Source organism: Chlorocebus sabaeus, chromosome 3 (genome assembly GCF_047675955.1).
Source record: "Chlorocebus sabaeus isolate Y175 chromosome 3, mChlSab1.0.hap1, whole genome shotgun sequence".
NCBI lineage: Eukaryota > Metazoa > Chordata > Mammalia > Primates > Cercopithecidae > Chlorocebus > Chlorocebus sabaeus.
Genome location: NC_132906.1, coordinates 38,669,475 through 38,682,043, shown reverse-complemented (window position 1 = coordinate 38,682,043; position 12,569 = coordinate 38,669,475). Strand labels below are relative to the sequence as shown.

The 12,569-nt window shown below is 34.6% G+C and overlaps 1 protein-coding gene across 6 annotated transcripts in view; it reads right to left on the bottom strand.

Annotated features, from left to right (window-relative positions):
- The window catches only part of TDRD3 (tudor domain containing 3), a 191,530-nt gene that overhangs the window by 150,013 nt on the left and 28,948 nt on the right, over window positions 1-12,569 (bottom strand). Inside the window, exon 1 of one of the 6 annotated variants that reach the window (XM_037986651.2) lies at window positions 11,143-11,248. The exons of 4 other annotated variants lie outside the window; for them this stretch is intronic. The gene's annotated coding sequence lies outside the window, so the exon portion shown is untranslated. Of the gene's footprint in view, window positions 1-998; window positions 1,031-11,142; window positions 11,249-12,569 lie in introns of those variants that run through there. One more of the 6 variants, XM_073014380.1, reaches the window with a different exon arrangement.

Genomic DNA, 12,569 nt, shown 5'->3' with positions numbered 1-12,569 from the left:
ATTAAAAGGTAAAGTCTAACAAAAATTCTAAAAGCAGAGTTGTAAGGGGTTGGAAATTTGCCTTTATCCACATAAATCAAATATGTGATTTCTTTCAAACAAGGCCCATACAATACATTGCTGGACTTAAAATTATATTACAAAACAGCATAGTACTGGCACAAAAGTAGGCAATTATACCAATGGAACAGAATAGAGAACCTCGAAATAAAGCCAAATACAGTCAACTGATCTTCAACAAAGCATACAAAAACAAACTGGGGAAAGAACACCCTATTTAATAAATGGTGCTAGGAAAACTGGTAAGCCACATGTAGAAAAATGGAACTGGATCCCCACCTCTCACCTTATTCAAAAATCAACTCAAAATGGATCAAAGATTTAAATCTAAGACCTGAAATCATGAAAATTCGAAACATTTTCATGGTTTAGAAATTCTAAACATTGGAAAATTCTTCGGACATTGGCATAAGCAAAGAATTCATGACTAAGACCCCAAAAACAAATGCAACAAAAATAAAAAGTAGAACTTAATTAAACTAAAAACTTCTGCACAGCGAAAGAAATCATCAGCAGAGTAAACAGACTACCCACAGAGCAGGAGCAAATATTTGCAAACTATGCAATAAGGACTAGAATCCATAATCTACAAGGAACTCAAACAAATCAGTAAGAAAGAAAAACAAATAATCCCATCCAAAAGTGGGCAAAGGATGGAAACAGACATTTCTCAAAAGAAGATATACAAAAACAGCCAATGAACATATGAAAAAATGCTCAGCATCACTAATCACCAGGGAAATGCATATCAAAACCACAATGAGAAACCACCTTACTCCTCTAAGAATGGCCATAATTAAAAACAACAACAACAACAACAAAAAAAAAACCATAGATGTTGTCGTGATGTGGTCTGCACTGCTGGCAGAAATGTAAATTGGTACAACACTATAGAAAACAGTATGGAGATTCCTTAAAGAACTAAAAGTAGATCTTACCATTTGATCCAGGAGTCCTACTACTGAGTATCAACCTGAAGGAAAAGAAGTCATTATATGAAAGGACACATGCATACACATGTTTACTGCAGCACAATTTGCAATTGCAAAGATGTGGAACCAACTTAAGTGTCCATCGTCCAAAGAGTGAATAAAGAAAATGTGCATATATACACCATAGAATACTACTCAGCCATAAAAAAAGAATTGAAATAATGTGTTTTGCAACAACTTGGATGGAGCTGGAGGTCATTATTCTACATGAACTACAGGAATGGAAAACCAAATACTTTATGTTCTCACTTGTAAGTGGGAGCTAAGGCATGAGGGTGCAAATACATACAGAGTGATATAATGGACTCTGGAGACTCCACCGGGGTAGGTTAGGAGAGGGTGAGGGATAAAAGACTACATATTGGGTACAGTGTACACTGCTCGAGTGATGGGTGCACTAAAATTTCAGAATTCACCACTATAGAACTTATCTAGGTAACCAAAAACCACCTATACCCAAAAACTATTGAAATAAGAAAATAATAAGGCCTGTAAAAGGTTTTCTGAACATAACAAAACCAAAAAACTTAAGCCTTACAGGTTTACTCCATGATTTTCAAGAAACAGGGCACCCATTCACAGCTCTCCCTGAATAATACCTTACTGATCCTTTTGTTAATACTGGACAATTGTCACAGACGGACTGAGCCTAAATTAACCATACTTTGGGATTTACAAATTAATCTTTTCATTTTTATAAACATTTAGAACTCCAATATTACCAATGAATAAAACAAGTGATAAAAAACAAAAACTCAAAGACCAACATGTGCTTCAAGAACTTCAGTAACACAGTAACTGAAGAACAACACAACACAGGATTCATCAGTCTTAACTGTGGTAATCAGGAAAGAAAGCAACTGAAAAGTGAAGCAGGCACTCCAGTTACGGTCCCCGTGCATACACCCACCTGGTGGACCTTGAGAGAAGAGAATTACCATCAGTTCCCATGTGCCATCTTTGAACACCTAAAATCCAAGGGCATTGATACAAAAGAAGAAACTGACACCAGAGGGTTCTTGTTTACTAAAACAGCCAGCAAAAGCACACTTTTTTTTTTTTCACTCTCTAATGAAGATTTTGAACACTAATATTATAAAACCACTTATTACTGTTGAAAACATCTGAATACATTTTACTGATGGGCAGGGCATTAAAAGGCTAAATTTCTGCATGATACAAAACAGACAAATATTTCTCAATAGTTTTACCTTCAAATAATGCAATTTTCAAGTCATCGCAGTTTAGTAAGTATTCACTTTTTTTTTTTTTTTTTTTTTAAACAGGGTCTCACTTTTCACCAGGCTGGAATGCGGTGGCACAAACGCAGCTCACAAGAGCCTCAACTGCCTGGGCTCAAGCAATTCTCATGGCTCAGTCCCCCAAGTAGCTGGGATTACAGGCACTCGCCACTATGCCCACCTAATTATTTTATTTGATAGAGATGAGATTTCACCATGTTGCAGAGGCTGGTCTCCAACTCCTGAGCTCTAACAATCAGCCCATCTGGGCCTTCCAAAGTTCTGGATTGTGGGCATGAGCCACCACACCTAGCCTTAAGTGCTCAAAATTTTTTAAAAAGGGATTTTAGAAAATGCTTCCTTTGGTAAATGCTTCTATTTATGAGAAGATGTCAAAATTCTTAGAATCACTTAACTGTCTTCACCTCGTGTTCAGATGTCACTTGGCATATCAAACAGACATGTCCAAACCATAGCTCAAGAATCTCAACTGGCAGAAAACTGTGATAAAACAAACACTATTGTTTTAAACTCATTGCTCCAGATGGTAGATCTCCATTACCACCCTTTACCATCAATAAGGAAAGAAGAGGGACAATTTTCTTTTGATCCATTTCTTTGAAAGCAGGTAAAATCGGTGAATCTAACTTACTCACTGGCTATGATGTATAGATAATGAAAAGGAGCAAGGCAAACTACAGATCAGCTGACTGAGCTAAAGAGGGCAGCCATGTCTGCACGAGGATTGGTAAAGCAGTTACTGTGTCAGATTTGATTTTTAGCTTTTAGATTTCTGTAAACCAAACAAACCAGGGCTCAGCCTGTATGTGGTACATGTGCTTTGTACTTACTAAACATATTAGTTTATTTAAATTATTTGCTCCTGTTCACTTCCAAGTTGTCTTTGACATACAGTGTTGTGCCATAAGTGTACTTAAAATAGTATAACATTCATAGCCAACTTCTTTTCCAAGCAAGAAAAGAACCAAGTATCTTTTAGGTCACTTTGTACACACCAGGAGAGCAAAGAGCACAACTACGCCTGTAACAAACGGTTCTCTGGTGAGTTGTTTACATCACACTAAAAAGTATCAAATCATTCAGTCTGGTCATTGATGTAAATATTTTACAAACTGGACATATAAAGAACCCATGCTTACTTCAGACTTCGAGGACTACTTATATTTTTAAGGAGGAGGAATGTTTTAATTGGCCAGAAAGTGAGCCATAAAAGCAAACACCAAGTTTTATTCTCTTTTACCCACTGCCACCCATTGAAATAATGAATGCTCATTCAAATCTGAACTGCAACGTAAAATATTGATTATTTTGATTAATATTATTCCTAAAATAATCAAATACAGAATTATTGCACATTGATATAAACTAGGCTGATGACACATGAAAAGTCTTTAAAATGCCAATGAGAAAACCAAGAGTGAAAACATTCTTCACGAATGGATCACAAGGTCAGGAGATCGAGACCATCCTGGCTAGCATGGTGAAACCCCGTCTCTACTAAAAAAATACAAAAAACTAGCCGGGTGCCGTGGCGGGCGCCTGTAGTCCCAGCTACTGGGGAGGCTGAGGCAGGAGAATGGCGTGAACCCGGGAGGCGGAGCTTGCAGTGAGCTGAGATCCGGCCACAGCACTCCAACCTGGGCGACAGAGCGAGACTCCGTCTCAAAAAAAAAAAAAAAAAATAAGAAGATATCTGGACAGTGACTGGTAAATGGTGTTCTTAATTGCCCCTGAATAAAACCCAAATCAAATGGTTTCATGCAGTTTTTGGGGTCTCTAACCTATACCTGATTATTTGCTACTACACTGAGGTTACTACCCCCCACATATGATATCAAAATACTAAAATGGGAGTTTGATAAATGAACTCTTCCTTAGCCACAAAGAAAATAAAGATAACTAATTCCCAATTACCCAAGCTAAGGTAGGACAAGAGAGGGAAAAAAACATAAAAGATAATTAAAAAAAAAACTTATATTAAAGGATATTTTTGATCTCAGCAAATATGGAAGTTCCTGACCTACTACAAATTCCCAAAACTTTAATGTTGTAAAGATATTTTTAAAAATTTACCCATAAGAAGATCTCTGTTCACTCTGCCTATCCTGTTTCTGTCTCCACAGTGTAAACTAATTGTAATACACCTGCCAAAAAATTGTTTTATCTATTATTCTTATAGACTCTTAATATACCACACCTAGCCAGAGACACTGAAAGAATTAACTTGCCGATTCCCTCCTCTAGGGCAGAAGGAAATGGCTTGCAAGTTCTTGTTTATGAATATAACTTGGGAAAATACAGTATTTTGCCATAATGAGTAACAAGATTAGTAAGGTAAAAATGCTAGTAAGAATTGGGGCACAAGATTTTCTTCAGATAACCTGGTAAAAATAAAATCAATATATTCAATACAGTTTACAGATATATTGAAAGGATTGCAGATAAGAATACAAGATGGAACACCAGCAGTTAGTTGAATGAATCCATGAATTCCATGGCAAAAGCTCTATTAAGCATAACAAACAGAAGGATCAGAATTCTACAAAATGTAATTCAGAAGAGTGAGTACTACAAAAAATGGTGGAAAATGAAAAAAGAGGTCTTTTATTTTGCTACCCTTAACAACCAAGTATCTCTTCTATTAATATTACCACATTTTCTTTTCTTGTCTAGGCAAAGTAGCCACTTCCTATCCCAAATTGAATACCACAATCTGTATTCCAACAATTAAACAAGGACTTGAATCAATGCTAGCTTAAAAATTTAATTTTCTCTATGGCTTATATGTAAAAGGATCAGATAAATAAAGGTACATATTATTTAAAGTATTTCTAAATACCAGCATGTAGTGTTAATCTTAATGTAGTAAACTATTTTTAATACAAGATTTATTTTACTCATTAATAAACTATCTATTAAAATGCACTACTTTTCCGGTTTTTAGTTTTTATGATTTCTTTGCAATCACAAATATACATTACTTCCACCTTTTTTTTTTTTTTTGTAAAGATAAGAGTCTTGCTTTGTTGCTCAGGCTGGTGAAAGGATTAATATGCAAAAAAAAATTTTTTTAATTACTTAACACTATTTAAGAATCTTCTTCTAAATAAACAACTTCTGATGATGTAAAACAATATGAAATGCCTTTGATATACATCATGGTTAACATCTACTCTGGTCAAATATCAGTATTTCAGTAGCCAAACAAAAAAATATTATTTTAAAAATTGAGATGGAAATTTAAAAAAATTTTAGGGAAAATCCTTTGTAAGTTTATATCTAATTTAACAGTATTCAAAAGTGTTTAAACTCTGAAAAGTTAAACCTAGATAGTTTTTTGTTAAGCAACTCCTTTAAAAATCTGAAGACTATCAGGTAGCTAATTGTGAAAGCTGTACTACTTGAAAGCACCACTAGATGACAACCTTGTTTCACAAGTAAATTATACTCTTGTTGAAGCTAAGACCCTGAAGATACATACACTAAACTAGCTTAAAGGTTCCTGACATTTGTTTTTTGTTGGAGAATAGGGATAACAAAGAAAATAAAATAGACTATTAAAATTTTGAATTTGTGTTTGATATAAAGATCACTCAGGGTTTTTAAAAAAAACTCATTTCATAAGCATTCAAGACATACCTCACCAGTAGATATATTGAGACAATTTTCTCTTCCCATCTCTTCTACATCTATATCCTTTGGAAATAAATGATTTTATAAAAATAAAGCACACATAAATCATTATAGACTAATGTTTTTCTGCTGTAGAATAGTTACAAAAAGTATTTTCAACATTATTTCAGTAACTGCTTTTCTCTGACATCAAAACAAAGCATGACAATTTTAAAATAATCATAAGAAGACAGGTAATAAATAACAAATTTCTATTTTGATGACTCATATTCAAAATATTAAAATATTTTTCCCATACATAAACCAATCCATGAAGGCATTAAACCTAGAATGCTTATTTGGTATTTAAAAAATTGTAACAGCTGAGCAAGTAAAAATTTGTAAATAATTCCCTTGAAATCCCATAATTAATATATTACAAAGTATAGTGGCAATGGTAACCTAACTATGTTGTTATTCATCTTTGTAAACCATGACTTCACATAAATTTAAAAGTATAAAATGAAGGCCTAGATATTTTTACTTTCATTGAGGTTATAATTTACAGCCTTCCTCTAATTCTATATTTTCATACATTAATTCAGAAGCAGAACTGGGGTTATTTTTAATAAATCAGATTTTAAGATGTGAGATTACTTAATATTTCTGTCCTCTTTTTCTCAGCACAAAGGTGGTGGCTATATTTATTACATCAGGTCAAAAGGCTTACATGAAGCCTACTGCCCTAAACACTACGCTGACTACTGCACTCATAGCATTGGTGCCTACAAAGTCCATGCCGAGAGTTTCTCAAGGTGAGGCCTTCCAGAATTAACCCCAAGATGATCACATACTTGGTTAAGTTTACATAAGAAATGCTATTTATAAATGTAAGGTATTATAAAAATTGGAAGGCATTTTCATGAGTAGCTGGAGAGACTATCACTTTTTAGTAAAAACTGGATGAAAATCTAAGCCTTACCTTTTAATACGTGTGGGACCCTAGTCAATTTACTTAATCTTTCTGTGCCTCAGTTTCCCCCTACCAAAAATGACAATCCTGAAAATACTGATCTACAGAGTTTTTCTAAGAAAAAATGAGGAGACAGCACGTAATATCCAGCATATGCTTGGAATACAGTAGGTGCTAAGTAAGTATTAGTTTTCTTCCCTCTTAAACATGGTGCTCTTGTTTATTCTATAAAATATTTTCAAAAAATAATGATATTCAAAAATATGGATTCTAATGAGAAATAAAGAGAATAAAATTTATCTAATGATAAAGGGAATTTCTTCAAAGGCTAGAGCTAATAGTCAGAAGTGTATATGATTCCTTATTGGTAAGCCTGACTACATATTTCTAGCAGGCTACTCACATGGAGCTCACTGAGAACTAAAGAAAAGTATCAGAAAGAAGGAAATACTTTTATTATTTATTTTGTTTAAATCTTTCAGTTTTACAATTGAAAGTTTTTTATCAATAAGAAAATAAGTTATTCCATTAGACTGTACAACTGTTTCTGCCTGGAACAGAATTTCTAGTGCAAAATGAATTGCTATCATTTTTGTTCAATCTGCCATTTATGTCAGAATGTAAAACAATCATGTCAAGAAAGAGCTAGTAAGCAATAAAGTTTAAAGTTATATTTCACAGAGAAAAATCAGTCATTTTAGAATTTACATTTAAAATCTGATGTCATTCAAAATCTTAAAATGAAAATCTACTTCAATTATCATAGGCAATTAAGACAAATACCTATTTGTTTCTAGTATATGCAATCATATGTCTTACAATCTAGTAACATAACAATTTCCTGTACATTAAAATGAATTTAAAAAATGAAAGAGGAATATAAAAAGCACAATATTACAATTAAAAAGGGAAGACATTTAAATGTGTCACTATATTAAACAGGTAAATACTAAACAAATAATTTTTTGTCAAAAAAGTGAAATAGTTCCATATATATGTTAGCTGATAAATATGAATTAGTAATTCTCATTTCCATTTCTTTAAAGTGCATCTTAAATACAAAGTGCTTAGCGTTGCTTACATTTTTGAAATAGAAATGCTGCAAATAAATTAGATTTTTTTTTCTATTGAAGGAGACCAGGAAATTTCACCCCAAAATATGGCACCCTGGTATGCTGATTATTTTTAATTAAAGGCCCTTGGAGACTGGCAGATACTAGAAGCAGTTTTACTCTGATACTCCCTTATCTGCTTAAACTCCAGACTCTTCAAAGAAGAAAATTACTACTGGTCCCTTCCTTGAGTTTTCATTAACTCATACTGCAGGAATAAAGACTGAAGTCTGTCAACACACCTAAACAGAACCATTGTCTTCTCTGTGGGCCCACAAGGCTTTGTCTCAGGACATTGTATGTTCTCCAAGCCCACTGAATTCCCCTAAAAATCATTTACTATCCCCCTTAAAATCATCCACATCTCTCTCTCCTCTGTGAAGAGTATATAAGCATCTGTACCCCCACTGCACTATTGTATAAACCATCATTCTCTTGTAATTCCCTTGTGCTATGCATGATAAAATAAATTTTGTATGTCTCTGCTATTAATCGGCCTTTCTTCAGCTGATTTTCAGCAAACCTTCAGAGGGAGAAGGGAGAGTTTTCCCTTGGCCCATATTAACTTAGAAAACATAATTTGGCTACATCCCCCATACCTCTTCATAGTAGCCTGAATGGTGGCCCACAAAAAGATACGCTCATGTCCTAATGCCTGGGAATCTGTGAATGTTACTTTATTTAGAGAGAGTCTTTACATAAGTAATTAAATTAAGAACTCTGAAATAAGAAAATCATACTAGATAATACAGGCAGGCCCTAAGTCCTATGACAAGTGCTTTTATAGGAGAGAGGCAGAGGGAGTTTAAAAACAAACACACAGAGTAAAGTGACACACAGAAAAGTAAAAGGCCATATGAAGCTGGAGGCAGAAACTGGACTGATGATGCCTCAAGCCAAGGAATGTCAGCAACCATAGAAGCTGGAAGGGGTAAGTTACTGATTCTCCCCTAGAGCCTCTGCAGGGAGAACAGCTCCATAGACATTTTGATTTCAGAATTCTGATCTCCAGAACTGTTAAGTGAATAAATTTCAATTGTTTTAAGCCACCCAGCTTGTGGTAGTTTGTTACCACAGCCACTGGAAATAAATACATCCACTACAAATTCCAGTAATTACTTGAGAAGCATTGATTTAATTAAACAAAAAACATTATTTTGAAAAAGCAGTCCATCCCTTAGTTTAGAATCTATGAAGGACATTTCTTCTATTCAACTTTAAATGCCTTGATTCATTATCTCTTCCTGAATGAATACTTTCAGTGAACCTTATTGGTTAAAGTCTATAAATAAGAAAATACTAATTACACAGACTGACGGTGGCCCTTCTTATTATACAGAAAAGGAAAGTGGGTAAACCAGGAGCACTGAACAGTGTGGAGAGATCAGGCAAAGGAAAGACGTAGAGAGAGGATCATCAAACTCTGTCTACCTACACCTGACTGACCTCCAAATGACAAGTGCGAAACAGACTCCAAACATCCCAGCTAAAGACAAAAGATTTGAAAAGAGAATGGAGCTGCTGCATAGGATAAGAAACTGCAGTTCAAATCCAGCCTCCCCACAAAAAAAAAAGTACCTTTAATAACACAGGAAACAATAATCACTGGTGGAAAACAAGAGAAGAAAAATCTCTACAATTTAACACTATTAATACGCAGTACAAAATTCAAAATTACCCAAAATACAAAGAATGAAAAAATGGAACACATTCTGAAGAAAAAATAAAATCAATCAAATCTGTCTGATCCCAAGATGAGCCTGATGCTGAAAATAATAAAGATTTAAAGTGGATATTACAGCTATTTGCACTTCAGAAAAAAAAGTTTTCAATACAGTCACACTCCACATAACATTTTGGTCAATGACAGATACATATATATGACTGTGGTCCTCTAAGATTAAAATACTGTATCTTTTCTATGTTTACACATTTTTAAATATACAAATATGTTTAAATACATAAATATGTATACAATACTAAGTTGTGTTACAACTGCCCACAGTATACAGTATGATAAAATGCTGTACAGGTTGGTAGCCTAGGAGCAACAGGATATGCCATATAGCCTATGCGCGTAGTCGGCAATACCATTAAGGTTTGTGTAAGAACACTCTATGATGCTCCCACAATGACAAAAATTGCCTGAGAACACATTTCTAGAATATACCCCATAAAGTGATGAATGACAGTATATGGTATAGGAAGGTTTTATAGAATTCCTCTGTGAAACCATTTGCCCCTGGGTGCTTTTATGGAGTAATCTCCCCCTTAATTTTCTCTATTTCTTCTATAACATCGGTCTGTTTAAGCTTTCTAACTCTAATAGGGGCAACTTTGGTCATCTGTACTTTCCCAGAAAATCACCCATTTCATATAGGTTTTTAGAAGTATTTGCAAAGTATCTCATGACATTTAAAAAAAATTTTGTGTGTGTATATTCAAGGTTTACAACATGATGTTACAGTATACCTATAGATAGTAAAATAGTTACCACAGTGAAGTTTATTAATGTATCAATCGTCTCACAGTTACTTTTTGTGTGCAACAAGGGCAGCTAAAATCTACTTACTTAACAAAAATCTCTAATTTTAGTAACTTTAGTCCTCATGTTGTACATCTCTCAACTTTTTTGTCCTACATGTCTGCTATTTTGTGTCCTTGTACCCACATCTCCCCATTTCCTCTACCCTCCCCACTGCCTCTGGTAACCACTGTTTCATTCTATATCTCTATATTCGAGCTCTTTTTTTGTTTATAATATTCCACACATAAGTAAGATCATATAATACTGTTCTTTCTGTGCCTGGCTTATTTCACTTAGCATAACATCCTATAGGTTCATTCATGGGTGAGAAATGGCAGGATCTCCTCCTTTTTAAAGGCTGAATTATATTCCATTGTATATACAAGTGACCTTGAACTCGGGTGTTAGCAGCACCAACCCCTGCACAGTCGAAAATCTGAGTATAAATTCTGGCTCCCTAAAAACTTAACTACTAATAGCCCACTGCTGACCAGAAGCCTTACCAATAACATAGTCAATTAATACATATTTTGTGTATGTATAATGTACTATATTCTTACAATGAAATGTTACAAAAGCCATATGGAAGAGAAAACATATTTACTGTTCATTATGTGGAAACGGATCATCATTAAGGTCTTCATCCTCATTGTCTTTACGTTGAGTAGGCTGAGGATGAGGAAGAGGAGGGGTGGGTCTTGCTGTCTCAGTGGTGGCATGGCAGAAATGAAAGAAAAATCCACGTATATGTTAACTCACACAGTTCAAATCCGTACTGTTCAAGATCAACTGTATATACCACATTTTCTTTATCCATTTTTCCATTGATGGACATTTAGATTGTTTCCATAGCTTGGCTACTGTGACTAATACTGCAATAAACTTGGAAGGGAAAATATCTTTATGAGGTAGTGATTTCATCTTCTTTGGTTATATACCCAGCATAGGGATTGCTAGGTCGTATTGTAGTTCTATTTTTAATTTCTTTAAGAGCTTCCATACTGTCTTCCATAAGGGCTGTACCAATGTACATTCCCATCAACAGTGTACTAGGGTGTTTCTCCACATCCCTGCCAACATTTGCTATCTCGTATCTTTTTTGATAATAGCCGTCCTTATAGGTGTGAGGTGATACATCATAGTGGTTTCAATTTGCATGTCCCTGATCATTTGTGATCCTGAGCACCTTTTCATACACCTCTTAGCCATTTTTATGTCTTCTTCAGGGAAAAGTTTATTCAGGTCCTTTGCCCATTTTTTAATCAAGTTATTTTTAATGTATTGTTTCAAAGATGTCTTCTTGTTATTTCTTATTTTACATAGTTATACCTTTTTCCCTTCAATAAGTTAGCTAATGGTTTGTCTATTTTGTTAACTTTTTCAAAAACACCAAGATTGTTCATCTGATAAATGGATATAAACAAAATGTGTTATTTCCATAAATTGGAATATTATTGTCATAAAAATAAGTGAAGGATTGATACATGCAGCAACATGAATGAACCATAAAAATGTTATGCTAAATGAAAGAGGCCAAACTTTAAAAGTCACACTTTGTATGATTCCACTTACATGAAATGTCATATAAAAAAATCCATAGAGACAGAAAGCAGATGAGAAGTTGCCAGGGTCTAGGAGGAAAGGGGAGTGATGGCAACGCATTATCGAGTTAAATGTTCTTGAATTAGATAGCAGTGATGATTACATATCTGTGTGAATATACAAAAAGCTACTGAATTATATGCTTTATTTTTTATTTATTTATTTTTTGAGACAGAGATGCCCTCTGTCACGCAGGCTGGGGTGCAGTGGCACAATCTCCGCTCACTGCACCTGTGCCTTCTGGGTTCAAGCAATTCTCCTGCCTCAGCCTCTGGAGTAGCTGGGACTACAGGCGCATCCCACCATGCCCGGCTAATTTTTGTATTTTTAATAGAGAAGGGATTTTGCCATGTTGGCCAGGCTGGTCTCCAACTGCTCCCTCAAGTGATCCGCCCACCTCACGGCTGCTGGGATTACAGGCGTGAGCCA